Below are 16,921 nucleotides of genomic sequence, written 5' to 3'. Positions count from 1 at the left end.
TGGAACTGCTCCTGTCGGATCCTGGGACGGTTCTTGTGCTCTCTGGCCCTTGCTATCCACACACACTGTTCTAGCCATCACCTACCTGATAGTATTTTGTTGGCTCTCTCTGGAATGGATGATACAGGCATGCACCAGAAAATGTTTTGAGTTTTATTTTTTGTCACAACATTTGTGTAGTGCTGCCATATCACCACTAGATGGCAGTACAGACAATGGCTTTGTAAAATTCTATAGGGTCAAGGACCAGGAAAGAAGTGCCCTTGTTATTTGATTACTATTATTTACTATTTGTATTATGGTAGGACCTAGGGGCCAATGGAGAACGGGGCCCCATTGTGTGAGGCACCATACAAACATAAATTAATAGGCTTTATACCAGATTTACACTGGTGAACTCAGTTTCAACATAAATAAGTCAATCAAGGTTCATGCTAAACCTTTAGCAAATCAAAGTGGAAACCAAAGACATTCCCATGGGGAAAAAGAGATTTCTGTCCATGAAATGACTGAGCATATGATCAGAAAAGGGAACTCAGAGAAAGTCACTTTATTTTTTTATAGCCACTTTCGATAAAATTGTATTCTAAAAAAAAGAAGGGCGGATAGAGAGAAAAGAACAAGCCTAGAAGCAAACCCACCCCAGTATTGTAGAACTAAAACTAACCCCCGGTACTGAATCAAAATGATTTTTAAAGGGCAGGATCACCCTAGCCTATTTCGCCAGACAATATACAGCTGTTCGTCTCTGCAGCTTGGGACTATGTAAGTAGGCCTGTAACTGCAAAATGGCTTTATAATGAAGCTTAATGCCATCAGAACAAAGTGTAATAAGAGCTCAGTCTTTACTACAGCTTTCCCACAATAACAACCCCTGGGAGAGGAAAGAGGAAGAAAAGAGAATATTAAAACAAACTAAGAGAAGGTCCATGCACATAGTTGGGAGAGACAGGATGAAAGATAATAGTGTTTAAACTGCAGGCTTTACATGTCTGGGGAAGGGGCTCAGATACCCCCACAGTGGTCACAGAATAGCTAGATACATTTGGGAAGTTGGGATTGCCATTGCAAAAACACACCCTGAGGTTTTCAAAATTGACAAGCCATTTTAGCAGTCTCCATTTTGAGGGGACCAACTTGAGCTGCCTTCAGGGGATCTGATTTTCACAGAGTGTGTGCTCAGCACTTGCCAAAAATCAGGCCTCCCTAAGGGGTCTTGATTTGGGCATGCAAAAGCAGAGGAGCCCAAAAGCACCAGGCACTTTGAATACCTTGGCCCATTTTGTTCTCAGTTACAAAGTAGAACCATTATTTTAGCCTTCAAGCATGAAGCGAGTGACTAAGCATCACATCAGCATGGGTGCAGAGGGACTGCAGGAGACCACAGTGGCACTCACAGAGGATCCCTGTATGAGAAGGGGCAGGCTGCGCAGTGAGACCTCACACCCCTGTGTGTTTGCAAAGCACAGCTCTGCCATGAGCTATGCAGCAGGCCCAAGGAGCTGTGTGGCCAGCAAATCTTATGACCTCAGATCTGCTAGCCAAAACCTCTGGAGAAAGGTAAAAGAGCAAGCAATGGTTACACTCTTCACAGATTCTTTGTACACAGCCCATGAACTCAGACTGTTTGTAGGAAGCAAGATTTGCCTTGCATTGCGGGGGAGTTTGACTGGGCAATTCGCAGACTCCTTTCATACTGTTGTTCAGCCCATCCATACGCTGAAAATTAGCATCATGGTTCACAATTTATAAATCCTTATGCAGTATGTGTCACATGTGTTACCATCTGCATTCTAGCATGCACAAATCTGGGAACACAAATCTACACAGTGATGCCAGGCAGCCAACGTCCAGCAATGTAGTGGAGAGGGGAAATCCTATGCCAGAGTAATACGCAGACCTGAACTCCTCTTCTGCTCCTTCAGACATGTCATAAATATAAAGGGAAAGGTAAACTCCTTTGAAATCCCTCCTGGCCAGGGGAAAGCTCCTCTTACCTGTAAAGGGTTAAGAAGCTAAAGGTAACCTCGCTGGCACCTGACCAAAATGACCAATGAGGAGACAAGATACTTTCAAAAGCTGGGAGGAGGGAAAGAAACAAAGGGTCTGTGTGTCTGTCTTATACTGGTTTCTGCCGGGGATAGACCAGGAATGGAGTCTTAGAACTTTTAGTAAGTAATCTAGCTAGGTATGTGTTAGATTATGATTTCTTTAAATGGCTGAGAAAAGACTTCTGCTGAATAGAATAACTATTTCTGTCTGTGTATCTTTTTTGTAACTTAAGGTTTTGCCTAGAGGGGTTCTCTATGTTTTTGAATCTAATTACCCTGTAAGATATCTACCATCCTGATTTTACAGGGGGGATTTCTTTATTTCTATTTACTTCTATTTTTATTAAAAGTCTTCTTGTAAGAAAACTGACTGCTTTTTCATTGTTCTCAGATCCAAGGGTTTGGGTCTGTGGTCACCTATGCAAATTGGTGAGGCTTTTTATCCAACATTTCCCAGGAAAGGGGGGGTGCAAGTGTTGGGAGGATTGTTCATTGTTCTTAAGATCCAAGGGTCTGGGTCTGTAGTCACCTAGGCAAATTGGTGAGGCTTTTTATCAAACCTTGTCCAGGAAGTGGGGTGCAAGGTTTTGGGAAGTATTTTGGGGGGAAAGATGCATCCAAACAGCTCTTCCCCAGTAACCAGTATTAGTTTGGTGGTGGTAGCGCCAATCCAAGGACAAAGGGTGGAATATTTTGTACCTTGGGGAAGTTTTGACCTAAGCTGGTAAAGATAAGCTTAGGAGGTTTTTCATGCAGGTCCCCACATCTGTACCCTAGAGTTCAGAGTGGGGGAGGAACCTTGACAAGACACAATCTAGGAAAAAAAGAAATCCAGTGCAAAAGCTTTGTTAAAAAAAAAATCCCCCTGCTATGCCCATCTGTATAGTCATTTAATTAAAACCAGCCACATTATGACTTGGATGAGCTTTTCCTTATCAATAGCCCATCAGAGATCTGATGCTGTGTGCATAGATTTCTGATGTGCTATTTGACATGGCAGAGTCGGGTGATGCAGTTCTCTGGGGGCAGCTTCCGAGTGACTAACTGACCGTCAAGCTGATTTACTGGGCTTGTTTTGCCAGGACATGTAACAGTTAGGGCTCTATCAAACCAAAATTCACATGTAATGGGCTCTTGGTAGCATAGTTTAAATTATAAGCCCGTTTACCCCTGTTTTTTTGCACTCAGAATGGTTCAGAAAAAAATTGCTTTTCTGATTATACTTTCCCTGTTTGGTCTCTCTCCAAAGGTCACTCCTTTTATTTTTTTACATTTTTTAGCCAAATCCCTTTGGCCCTTTTTGTGTTAGATGAGGTTGAAAATCAAATGGATGATTTTCCTTCCAGAAATTCATACTGCCCTTCTCTTTGTGGTCTAATGATTGAACAATTCTTCTTGGCACAATCAGAATATGCGTAACAGGCACATGAGAGGGAATGCAGAACAATAAATGTACCTCTTGCACCTACTCTGGCTGCTTTGCAACCATGGAGGGCATCAAATCGAAGTCTTGGTTTTACTCCAGCATCAGGATCAGCTGCAGACAAACCATAATCCTGATCCACCTTTTTTGCATTTGCCCCTGAAAGATTATCTCCATTTGCTTAGACACTACACTGCAGCTGAAATTATTAACCCCTCCCTGCCCTGTATAACCTGATAGTAGATGGGAAATGGAGGGACATTATTTCAAACTCTAATCTGCTCTCCCGCAAGAAGAGACTGCATCTGTATTACCATCAACATTCCCTACAGCTTAGCAGACTTATCCCTTATAACAGGACTGTGATATAACCAACACCATACTCCAGCTGGGGATACACGGGCTTTGGTTTTCCGAAGTACCCTTTACTGAACAGTCGACCGTTAAAGCTCAATATTTATATACAGAGTCTGACCAGCCATCAACCTGTGAAAGGTGGGTTTCAGAATGAAGCCTCAGACACATAACATATATGTGTCACTTCTCCCTTCCCACCCCATAAATCCAATTACATGGCCCAGGCTGGAATCTGCTCCCTCTAGACTAAAGTATGAACATTACACGGGAATTGTATTAACAACTCATCAACATAATGGGAGATTTGGCTGAAATGGAATGAAAACTTGGATTACAGCGATGACTGGGAGCACTCGGCAAACCTTTTAATTACTGCAGTACGCTGGAGTGCCTGAACCATTTTGGGGGCAACAGTTAAATGTATTAAGTGTGTTGGGTACGTGTGTGTTCTCAGATGCACCTAACAAGCAAGCTGTTCTACAGTGCTTGTTTCCCTGTTGTTTTACACCCAAGCAACCTGACAACTAGCAACTGCTCAAGCCTCCCTCGTTTGGAGTGGGTTGTATTAATACAGACGTAAAAAGAATGCTGAACAGGGATGTAATATTAAGTTCAGATGAAATGCTATGGCTGGAACGCTCGTTTTCCTTCCACAAAGCCGAGGCACCCTCATGGTTTTGCATACACACAGCGACACTAAATCAAGAATCGAAAAAAGATGCAATGTTCCTCTGAATCAGCCGCTTGCTCCTGGAGGCCTGGCTGGCATTGTTGTCGCATGTGAATAAACCCTGCTTCCATCCCTGTGCCTGCACCCTCAGGATTTCAGGCACTCGCTTCCCTTTACTTGTAGCTATTGGTCCCCATCTCCCCTCCTGAAGTTATCATCTCTGACAGCATCGTTTGGGTGGTGAGGAGAATTGGTTGAAAGGTTGAAATTTCAGTGAAAAAAATTCATGCTGATCTTGAATTTCAATGAAAGAAAATAATAAGAAAACAACTGGGACACAATTTTCTTCAAACTGGTTTTCATTTTTTTTTTAAACCCAGCTCTGGTTACAAATTACGCATATTGTTAGCACGAGCTACTGGGTGCGGCTGAAATCCTCCTTTCCAGGCTGTGCACCGGGGCTTCAGCCACAAACAAGAAGATGAATGTGCTTTCTGGCCACAGAACATTTGGCAATTGCTATTTCGACCTCCCCAAAGCAAAACAAACACTGTGTTTTTCCTGCTTTAAGTGGGTTGGCTGTGAGGCTTTGGCTACGGAAGGCAGCATGGCTTAACGGACAGCACATTGGCCAGCTACTCAGGAGATGTGGGGTCTATCCCTGGCTCTGCTGCTGGGTGACCTTTGGCTAGTTATGCTGCTGCTCTATGCCTCAGTTTGCCCTCTGTTAAATGGGTACTTATCTGCTTGTAAAGCACTTTGAGATCTGCTAATGAAAAGCACTATATATAGGTGCTATTAATAACCTGTCAATAAGCAGATGCACCATGTGTGAAAAATAGCTTGTCAGATGGATACAGAAGAAAGTGGCAAAGACAGAGTGAGGGGCCACTGAGGTGTGTATAAAGAAAGATATACTAGTTTTTAAAAATGAGTAACAAACCCTAAGGAACCATTTCATGTTTTCTCTTCTATCAAGTTCCAAGTCTGGCGTCACAGACTGGTTACGTGTGCGGCACCCGATCAGGCTCTGCATCAGATTCACCTATTGACATCCAGGGGAATAATTAGAGAAATTGCAGTCGGGGATTATCCATGGTGAAGAATGTGCCTAAGTGAAGTGTGATCTAGTGTCAGGCAGATAGAGGACTCCCAATTCCTTTGGAATTATTTATGAGTGAAACTAGATAATATGGTGATAAGGGGCACGTAAGTTCCTAGCTAAAGAGAATCAGGATGTGCTAGTCTCAAGCAAATTTCCCAGCTCGTGTTTCTTGCCTTCATCCTGGTCAGGCTCGTTTGACATTTAGGGGGAAATTGTCAATAGGATGTCTGGCCAGTTTCTAGATGTGTGCCTGGAATCGTATGCACACACAATGAATCACTTATATTTGCAAAATTCCTGATTTGAGCACACACGGGCACCTTGTATCCACCACAAGTGAGATTTTGCAGCTCCCGTAAAATTGTCTGTGCAAAATTAGTTTTCAAAATATAGACTTTAAAATCCTTTTCTGGCCACCGAGGTGCAGCTCCTCTGAACACATATCTGTAGCGTGCTTTCTAGCTTGCTTTTCCTTGCTAGCCCAAACTCTTCCCCTCCAACATTAATTCCATTCATAATGGGACAGCCAGAAGAATAGGAAGGAAAAGTTTCCGCTCATTAGATGGTCCTAGTGTTATTGCCTGCCTGCCTGGTGTCTCCAAACATACTGGTCTCCCAGGCTTCCTCTCCTGGGTGAATCAAATTCAGCCATGGAAGAAGAAGATGATGGCAGAAGACACAAGTTGGAAGGATGGGTGATTTCAGGAGGCTGACGAATTAAACAGCTGTTTGCAATTCTGTTCTCCACAAATACTCCTCAGGGCTTTGTCAACAAATAAGCAGACAAATGAATGCCTTGGAACTGCACTTCTTCTATGCTACGGATAACAATGGCAAAGTGGCTTGTGATGTTATTTAAACACAAGCCAATTTCCCAAGCTAATCAGGACAAACAATGCTCCTGCTCCCTGGATTCACTGAGTGGAAAATATTTTAATGCAGTAACTGGGATGTGTTTTTATAATGGCTAGTTACTGACTGTGCAATCAGACTTGTTTAGATTGCAGGTTGGAACCAGAGCTGTTTGTTGCTATCTGGCAGAAGCGATGAGCCCACGCTCCATAACACAGACCTACATGCCCCTTCTGGAGGTCTGGGTTCAGGCAACAGATGCCCCAACAGGGAGTGCCCCTCCAAAAGGGGATTCCCTGCTGCCATTGCAGCTGGGTCATTGCAACCTCATTATGCCACTGAGGGACTGTAACCCGCCTTGTGTATCTAGCCCCTAGTGGCAAGCTGCAATGACTGACTCTCATTAACACTCAGGAATGTTTGAATGTGGAACTAGTTTCTTACCCCCTGGGTGTGACAGTGTGGGCCAGCCTTTCAAGGGAGCGGGAGTTCAGCCCCACCTGTGCCTAGTTAGCTGCCTCTCAGGTGATGGGGCTAGGAGGCCTGGCTCACATGACTCAGCAGGTAACTGGCACAACGCCTCTCTGGGGGAGTTATAAGGAGCAACCTGCACTTGGTATGAGAGAGGAGCTGGAAGGGGCCTGTAGGGAGCAGGAACAGAAACCGTGGCTGTGAAAGGGGTGGGAGACACACTAGGCAGCGAGTCTGGCTCCGAGAGGGCCATCAGGGACTGCTGAGTTGGGACAAAGGGCCAGAAGATCTACCGTGACTTGAGTTGACCTGCTCTGTGTTGCACAATTGAGAGAATCCTGAAGAAAGAGCCTGAAAACTTACTGCTTCACGGAGCTTGATATGACATGCTGGCTACTGAGTTCACACACGGGCTCATTCTCCTTTTGGACCAGCTCCGATGGGGCAATGGGAGCAAGTGAGAGGGGAGTTAAGCTCTGTGTTGCTAACAAGACAGGGGCCATTTGGTCCGCCTGCTGTAGATGAATAACTGTATCTGAAATGTCCCAGGGAAGAATAACGGCCTTGCTTTGTTAGGCTGTAGGCATACTGGGCCAGATCCTGCTCCCATCCAGGTCCATTACAGAGCTCTCCTTGCTATCTGTAATGTAAGATCAAGCTCGTATTTTAGAGATTGTCCAGATGACACACAAGACATCTGGTTCTCATCTCACATGGTTCCTCATGGTCTAACTCAAGGGGCTTTAGTGGAATTACTCCCAACTTACATTGTATAAATGAGGTCAGGCTCACTCTCAAAGTCACTGAAACCTTCTTTCAACTCTGTCCGTAAAAATAAACTCCTTGTTTTTAAAGTGTAGACAAATTTCTCTCCTTAAATGTATCCAGATTGCATGGCCAACAAGGGGACTTACTTCTGGAAGAAATGGCCTGGAAAAATCATGCCCAGGACACATGATCATTTGACTACTAGACTGGTTTTCAGTGCACCCCTAGCACAAGCCCCTCCTGTTTGTGCTTGCAAATATAAACCGTGTTCTCTGAAAAATTGCAAATGTGCATGCCAAATTAAATGCACAAACCTTAGGGCAGCAGAGCTCTGGCTGTAGCCTGTCCACGTTAGAGCATAAGACTTGCAAATTGCTGATAAAGGAACGGCAACAGGAGCGTGAGACAGTAATAAGTTGTACCAGGAGAGAGATAAGCAAGTCTTTACGTCGCCATGAGCAGTGAAAGAGATAGAGCAAACGGGACAATACAAAAAAGGTTTTGCAAACATTTTTATGAATAAACAGGGCTGTATTAAGGCAATCTGGCACCCAAGGCACCCCATATGTGGCGGGGACGGATGGACATGGCCACTACTCAACTGAGCATGGACAGATTGGGGTGGGCTTCTCCCTCCTCCGCAGTGGTGGAGGTGACAACTGGGCCCCAAAGCAATAGCAGTATCCCTGACCCATATGTGTGTGTGTGGGGGGGGGGCGAAGGGGTCTGATTTGCTCTGCTGGCAAGTGTGGCCCAGGCACTTTCCTCCCTAGGTCTGTGGCTGGTGCTTCTCCCTCTGCTGGAGGCTGTCTGCAGACTCAGGCAGATGACATCACTGTACTGCTTACACGCTGATCATGTGTCTAAAAATTTCTTCACATCCTGGAGGGTTAGACTATAGTATTTGAAAATGAAAACTGAGATTCTGACTTCATCATGGGGCCCTATGCATGGGTCAGTGCATTAACCTAGTCCTGCAAAGGGGATATGCTTTCCTGTTACCCAAGTAGACCATGTTCCAGGAGTATTCAGGCCTAAGATCCATCGTTTACCCATTGCTTTACCCATTCCGGCATTGACCATGGTTTCTCTGAGTTCCCATATGGAATATAATTTATGGAAATCTTCACTATTTCTCCTCTACAAACCAATGTCTGGAGAGAAGCACAGCAGTGTTTCTGAGGGACAGGCAACTAGAATTCCATAGACCACGAGCCATTTGGAGCTGGCCTCTGCTCTCAAGAATGAAAAAAGCATTTTTCTGAGAACGTGTGAATCTTAAGAGAATGAGAACCAGAGAAATATTTGATGCTACATTCGGTATTTAGCAATCAGCTAGGTTCAGTCAGAACATCAGCAGACACAGAAAAAATTAAGGGAGCAAGAATTCTCAGTGACAAAATCTTTTCCGTTAGATAAGGGGAAAGGCAGGAACAGAGGCAGGAGATAGGGCACATACAGGGGGAGTAGTGTGAGAGATGCACATGACCATTGATACCACATTCTGCACTCAGGATCTGGCAGACTGGGGATATGGCTATGAACAGGGTTTTCATCACTGGGCTTCTTACAAATAGGAAAAGTGGTTAACACATACCCATTCCTATATGTGAATACTTGGAGGTCTTTCCTGTGTTCTAGTCTGGCTGTCCCATCCAAGCAGGCTTCCTAGAGATTTTTGTACTGACATAAACCTCTTATATATGGTGGGGAGGTGGCAACTTATCTTTCTGCACGTCCCTGTGTCGTGTTCACTGGGATGTGATGGGGTGGGCCAAAGCCCCCTGGCGCCCAGTCCCCTTAGTCACAACCACACCCTCTCCTCTCCTCCTGTAACATGAGAGCTTCAGATGGAGGATGTCAACTTTGTTTCAGCCACAAGAGCTATTCACCATATTATAACCTCATTTCACTTTCCAGCTTTGGATTTCCCAAAGCTGAACAAACAGGCAAGCTGAGGCAGCAAATGACTGTGCAATTAGCTTGGAAGGAGAAGGCTTGAGCACCAATCAGTTTTGACCGCAAAGCTGTTTTGTAGCCCAAGCATAGGACTGGGATGGGGAGCCCAAGCTGGATGCTTGTGCTTCTCAGGTCCTATTCTTCTCTCACTCATAAAGGTGGAAATAACTCAGCAGAATTCAACTGAGTTATTGGGTGTAAAAACTGATGTGAGAGAAGAAGTCAGCTGTCAGAAAACAAACCTGTAGATTTCAGCAAGAAACTCTTGGTTTCTGGTGTAGAATGCAGCTGTCATTTTCCTGAGATTCTACCAAATATTTCTTTGGGGCACAGAAACAATAATGTGGGGCCAGAACAAGTGCCTATGGAGTTCAATAGAAAACCTCCCATAGAACTGAGCAGGCTTTGGCTTCAGTAACAAACTTTGGATTGGGTTTAGAATGAGATATTTACGAATAACTCTTCTTTTTGGCTTGCTTTAAAACCAAGTGGAGCTAGAGAATTACAGCAGGCTAAAGCAGGTAATTTGGGTGGGTTATTTGGCCCAGACAAATTTCGCAAACCGATTGTTGAACAGTGATTGTTGTGTTGTTGACGTGAATTGTATTATACTTAAAGGGAATTGTACAACAAGATGCAAAAAAGCAGAACACCCTAACTTTTCCTTTGGCCAGAGGCATTGTACTTGGAACAGAATAAATGCCATTATAATGACCTCATCTTCCCTGCAGCTTCAGTATTGTTTTGCAAATGCCAATGCCAGAGGCTGAAAGCGGTGGACATTAGGGTTTCTTGTTCAGCGTGTGTATGTTAAAACGCTACATGGAACTGAAATGGGCGAGAATTTCAATTCTCTTCAGCAGCCAAAAAGATGCCAGTCTTCACCAGCTGAGCATTCCCGGGGCCAGAGGTGACTTAAACCATTTTGCCACCCTCCTCTCAACTGTGCTGGGGGTGAGCTTGCCATAGCTGAAGTACCCTGGTTTGTACCATGCACGATTTACACTTCAGAAGTTATGTTCAAGCAGAAAAGTTAGGGGAACAAAATAATATGTTAGCGCAACAAAGTTACTGATCTCCCAGGGTTTTGTTTTTATGGGTAGAGAATGTCACCCTGACAGCAGAGACAGGTTTATCCCTTGAAGTTACTGGTGCAGTGTACAAGGGTCTGCTTAAGACAAGCACACTTCCATACCGAACCAGCTGACTTACCTGCCTCGATGTAGTAGCCAATGCACAGGGTGATGTCTATTTGCCCTTGGCATAAGATCAATGGTGGCAGAGGAGGCATGCCCCTGAGGTGGGAACACTAGACGCAGTTTGCTGGAAATGTGTAGATGACCATGCCTGACTCACAGTTCAAGCATGAGTTGTATGTAACATTATCAAGTGACGTGACACAATAACCATGTACAGTGTGGCTAGTAGATGGTGCTGAGAAATCATAGAATCAAAGAAGATTAGGGTTGGAAGAGACCTCAGGAGGTCATCTAGTCCAACCCCCTGCTCAAAGCAGGACCAACGCCAACTAAATCGTCTTCTAACGGTTTATGCACTGGGGTTGAGATTAGCAGAAGATGCTAATCAGGAGGCTAACAGTTTCTTGGTGGAGAACATTTTAGATGCTCTGTTATAAAATACATATTGGATAGCAAGAGCAGTCAGTGCAATAAAAATGTACTGCATAGAACGACAACAACTGCAGCTCTCATAAACTGTCAGACATGGTAATCTGTCCTGCTTATAACTAATATGATAGACCAAATGTTCTGACTGTTTTAGCGAGTTAGAAAATCTTATGGGATAGGTCTCAAGGATATTAAGGCTCCTAAATTCCACAGAAATCAATAGGAGTGAGGTGCTTAATCACCCTTGAGTATCTTGGCCCATGTATATAGCAGGAAGTGTATGACAGTCGAAATAAATGAAGTTTTCAGAAACCCAATCTAAATTCTATCAGCTCACTCCACTTATTTGATTTTATCTTGTGGAAATCTGATGAATTGAAGAATAGCTTCCCAAAGTCTTATCAAACATTTTTTAGTTTAAACACACATGGTTTTTTTAGGTTGATCAGAATCAGTTAGATGTCGTCCGACTAACTCTTTTGTTTTTTAAATGGACCTGCAGTTAATGCTGAATAGCTGCTCAGCTGGAACAGTGACAGGCATTAACGGTTAATTCGGTGTATAGACAAAGAACCAACTTCTATGAAAAAAGCACAAATCAGTAGAAGAACCAGATTCTCACTCCTGGGGTGGCAAATCTGCTTTTTAATGCATGATTAGTGTTTATTTAGCAACAGGTTAAAACATTCTATTCCCCTTCATTGCATAACACCCATTTCCTATCAAGCAAGCCTTGTAAGTTATTCCTGCATTTTGTACACCTGCATTAAAATTGTTTCACTTACATAACTACTTCTTTAGGATGGGATGGATTTCTCTTTTTTTGCTTCCTAAAATATGTCAATGTCCCTTACCCAGAGTCACATAAATAAGAGCTGTGATGTTGTTCAGTTGAAGGAAGCTACCAGACAACATGTCAGGTTTAAGTATCTGGCCCTTCTGGTGAGGGAGCACTTGCTGGCCCACTGGTTAGGATTAATATCTAGATTCATGATTGCTTCTGGAGTGCCATTCGGGCACCTGTTTTCATCTGATCTTGGTGGTGCAGTATACACCTTTTCTCTTGGATGCAGGTCTTGTGCTGTTTAGTCAGACCTTCGTCGTCACTACGTTGGAGATCTCGATGGCTTGTCTTGGCAGTTGCCTCTGCAGTGGGCATGAGAGTGGTCCAGTGGGTTTCATGCACAACGTGAATCCACTGAGCGACAATCCCCTGTGGGGGAAATCCGCCACGCAACCCCAGGACCCATTTGAATGGCCACCACCTGACTATGCAGATAGTTTGGACACTTGGAGCTGAGGACTCGCTCTCTTAGCCTCACAAACATTTTAACGTGGAGTGAAGCCTCTGTACATCAGCTTTGCTCCATTGCTAGGAATCAGTCCTAAGATGGGTTACAGCTCTGCCTATCTCCCCACTTACTCACCTGCCCACATGGCCTTATTGCTGTCGTAGCTGGGAGTCCAGAGGTCAATAAACACGGCCTCCTTGGACCACCACAGGGAGCACGGTCTGCAGCTGGGCAGTCACCCCCTGTGTCACCAAAAGTGCACAACAAGGGACTGTCAATAAACAAGCCTCAGCTGATCCCAGCCAGCCTGTCGGCACATAGGGAGAGGAGCCATCCCTGAGGAGCATCCCAAAGCCATATGGGTGCTGTCCTTTGGGATGCACATGCTGTGTAACTTCAAGAAAGTGAAGGGGCTCCACTCCTATTTTATTAATCTAATTAGACAAACAAATGTTGTCAGTGTTCCGCATGTCTAATTCATTAAGCTTATCATTAAACAGAATGCTGCTCACTTTAAGAATGTCTCTTCTCTGCTAGTGCCTCGTTTTCCTTCCGCTGGAAATAGGTCAGCTAACTGGAAGGTTTGTATATAAATATGCAAAAATTTATGCCATTATAAAACATTTGGGAGTTTTATTTGCATAGTTTTAGTGACTTGGGAAAAGACAGCTGAGAATAATTGCCTTGCACTTAGCATTTAGCAACCAAGCATTTGTTTTCTTAATTTTACTGATTAAGAGAGAGATTCTCCCACTGTTACCCATCATTAGTAGCTCTTTACTATAGGAGCAGTGTAAAGATACGTCTTCACTGCAGAGTTACCCTGAGCTCTTACTTGGGTGTTGCCCCTAACACCTCTCCCGTCCACACACACAACCCTCTCAGAGTTAAGTGGTGCTTTCGACCTGCGCTAGTTGGCGTGGCCAGGCGTGCAAGACAGAGTCCAAGTTCCGCTTTTGCTCAGGCTGGTAACCTGCCCACTTTGCAGTGAGGACACAGGCTAAACTACTTGAGTGCTGGTAATCCTCCAGTGCCTTCCCACAATTCCCTCATGTACCCAGGAGGGCAGACAAGTTGTCACAATTCATTGGGAAAGAATCATAGAGCAGCACAGCTTACTGCAGAACAAAGACCCATGGGATATGCATGTAGAATCCTAGCAGCATACGTGGGGACTAGGGCTTTGCAGTGGGAGTGATCACACCTTGGGCTAGGCTAACCTGGGTGCTCATGGCTAACAATCACCCAGGCTAACTCTTCAGTGAGGATGTATGCTAAATATCTTGCACAGAGTGAGCTGAATAAATGGATTCACTGAGATCCAAATCCTGTTCTATGTCAACAAGAGTTTTGCATGACTAAGGCAAGCAGGATTTGACCATGGTTTTCAGCCTAAATTCAACTTCCCTCTTTGCAGGAGCAAAGATTTGTGGGCCCGGTTTGCTACTGCAATTATTTGTGAGCATGATTTAAGTTATTAGACGTTTCAGTACCTGATTTGTGGGTGCAATCAAGTACTTAGACATGAACTGTGCATGCAGTTAACTACCCACATGAATTTGAAGGCACAGAAAGGAAGGACAGTTTAAAAAATTATCTGGCCTATAATATGTAACACTGAGTAGTTTGAATGCGTTACCTAGGGAGGTGGTAGAATCTCCTTCCTTAGAGGTTTTTAAGTTCAGGCTTGACAAAGCCCTGGCTGGGATGATTTAACTGGGAATTGGTCCTGCTTTGAGCAGGGGGTTGGACTAGATGACCTCCTGAGGTCCCTTCCAACCCTGATATTCTATGATTCTATGATTCTATGATATTGTCAGGCTGTCCAGAGTGGCTCAAGGGCTTGATACCAACCTCAGGAGAGATGGTTAAGAAGCAGGGCACACACCCCAAATTGGTTGTGAGCTCTATACATAGATTTCACCAACAAAGTATCAAATGTGAACTGCTCAGACACTACAACAACCTTAACATGGAGTCACAGACGGCCCCCCGGAGTCACAGACAGTCCAATCTATCTTGTCTCCCAGGGAAGAGTGCCTTTGTGTTAGGTGATCTCTTACACCAAAAATCACATCATTCAGGTTACTCCCAGTTCCAAAAGATCAGTCACTTACCCCAGGTCAACTGCACTTTAGATCTTACACCAAAGACAATGCTTGTAGTCAATCCTATAATAACTACCTGAAGATGTATTAATTAAGGAAAAATAAATGAGAGTTATTTACAAGGCTAAAGCAGATAAATATACATAAATGAGGTATAGTCTTAGGTTCCAAAAGATGGTAGAAATAATAAGCAAGCTCTATATATGAGGGCTAAGCCAGGGCAAGCACTTGGGATCTTTTGCTTATGCTTAGTAATCCTGGACCCTCAGACTCCAAGCAGCATAAAGATACAGTTTCGTCCAGTTTATTCCCTTCCCCCAGAGTTTAAGCTGATGGTACAAGTCCACATGCAGGTCTCCTCTTCATGGTTGTAGGGGAAGCAATTCGCAAATTCATTGTTCTCCGATGTTTCACAATGGCTCCAATCAGTTTCTATGGACCGTTTTGGTGGGCAGCACCTAACAGATAAATGCTTCTTTCCTCTTTGATGAGTTACAGAAGCTTACAATGCAAACACACAATATAACCTTACAGCATGGGGTACAAATGTTATAAGTGAGATTAATACATGCAGCACCTTGCAAGCATTTCATAAAGTCTAAACACTACATGCATTTTTATAAATCTAATACCTACCACATAGGTAAGGCAGACTGGTGTCCAGATATGCCTTTGTCAGTGTTCTATTGAGGCCTTGGCATGAGCTGCCACTTGGTTTGCCAGAATCACAGATATGTTCAAAGAAAGGAATGGTCTTATGATAAGAAGCACAAGTCTGAGAGTCAGGAGACGATGGGCCTGTTCCTGGTGCTGTCATCCTGGGTAATTTTGGGCAAATCACTGAACCTCTGTCTGACTTACTCTTCCCATTGTCATGGATGAGGTAATATGTATCTACCCTGCAAAAGGTGTTGTGAGGCGACATTCATTAATGTCTGTAAAGGGCATTGGGATCTTCAGATGGAAGGTGTCATACAAGCGAAACAATTCTAGTTGTTTAATGTTTGTGCCTGGAAACCACAATAGTGGAACTTATAGGGCCTTGTATTAACTTCAGAGGAGTTTTGCTTCAGCACAGACGGTAGGATTTGGTCTTTGATGGTGGAGATAAGGAACAGCACTTCTATGTGAAGGTGGGAACCCTTGGAGGCAATATAAATCTCATACAAAAGAGAATAGGGACATAGAGAAATATGGTAATGATGTCTATTCTATTCAACATTTTACAACTAAAACTCTGACATAATGTTTTTCATTGTGCAACATTCGGAATAGTCATTCAGAGCTCTACTGATCAATCTGAATTGATTAACATTGTTGTGACCTTCTCACCAGACACATATGTTGTAACCCATGTACCATATCGAAAACATGGGGATTGTTTTTTCTGCCTGTTTGGTTGGTTTTTGTTTGGGTTTTTTATTAACATTTATTTAATCCCCAGAAGAAATAAAGTAAAATGTACTTATTCCACAAAGGCTGTGTTTCTTCCTCCTGAAGAGGAAGAAAGTTGAGTTCTGTGAGATCTCTTTCCCATTGGTTTCAACAGGAACAGCGGTCAATGGGCACAACATTTAGATAAGTTAGAGAACTGCAATGTGAATATGAGTTTACTTAGAGATGCGTCCAAGGAACAACATAAGACTCTAGATTGGGAAACTTGGATCTGCAGTTTTGGTTGTGCTCAGTCAAAATCCAGATTCACATTCCAAACACCAGACAACCCAGATTCAGGACTGTTTGGCTCTGGGAGGATCTATAAACAGTTAAATATGAGTCCAATGTTTGTTGATCAGTCCACAACTACAGTACAGGAAATACAAAATGATGTACGTTTCCTTATCATTTATCTCACTGGGGAGAATGAAGAGTACATGGCATTATATCCTCTCTGTAGCCTTCCCTGAATCAGGTGATACACACTGTGCCCACGAAGAAGATTCCAGTTTAATCCATAATATAAATTTATTGAAGCACCTGGATTTATATTACATTCACACCAAATGCACATTATTGATACATCTATAAAAATCAAGACAGACACAAATCACTAAGGAAGTATTACAGGGAGCTTAAAGTCTTATAGCTGGGAACAAAGGTCAAAATGTAAAGAGAAGGAAAGGTGGATATATCAGAGCATTGGCATTTTAACCAGTGTCTTCACACTCTGCAGTGTATTTAAGCACTTTGAGATCTGTGGCAGAAAAACACCATAAAAGCTGGGTATATGTGGAAAT

The sequence above is a fragment of the Lepidochelys olivacea genome (genome assembly GCF_965140295.1).
Source record: "Lepidochelys olivacea isolate rLepOli2 genome assembly, chromosome: 13".
In the NCBI taxonomy this organism is placed as follows: Eukaryota; Metazoa; Chordata; order Testudines; family Cheloniidae; genus Lepidochelys; species Lepidochelys olivacea.
This window is presented reverse-complemented; position numbering follows the sequence as displayed.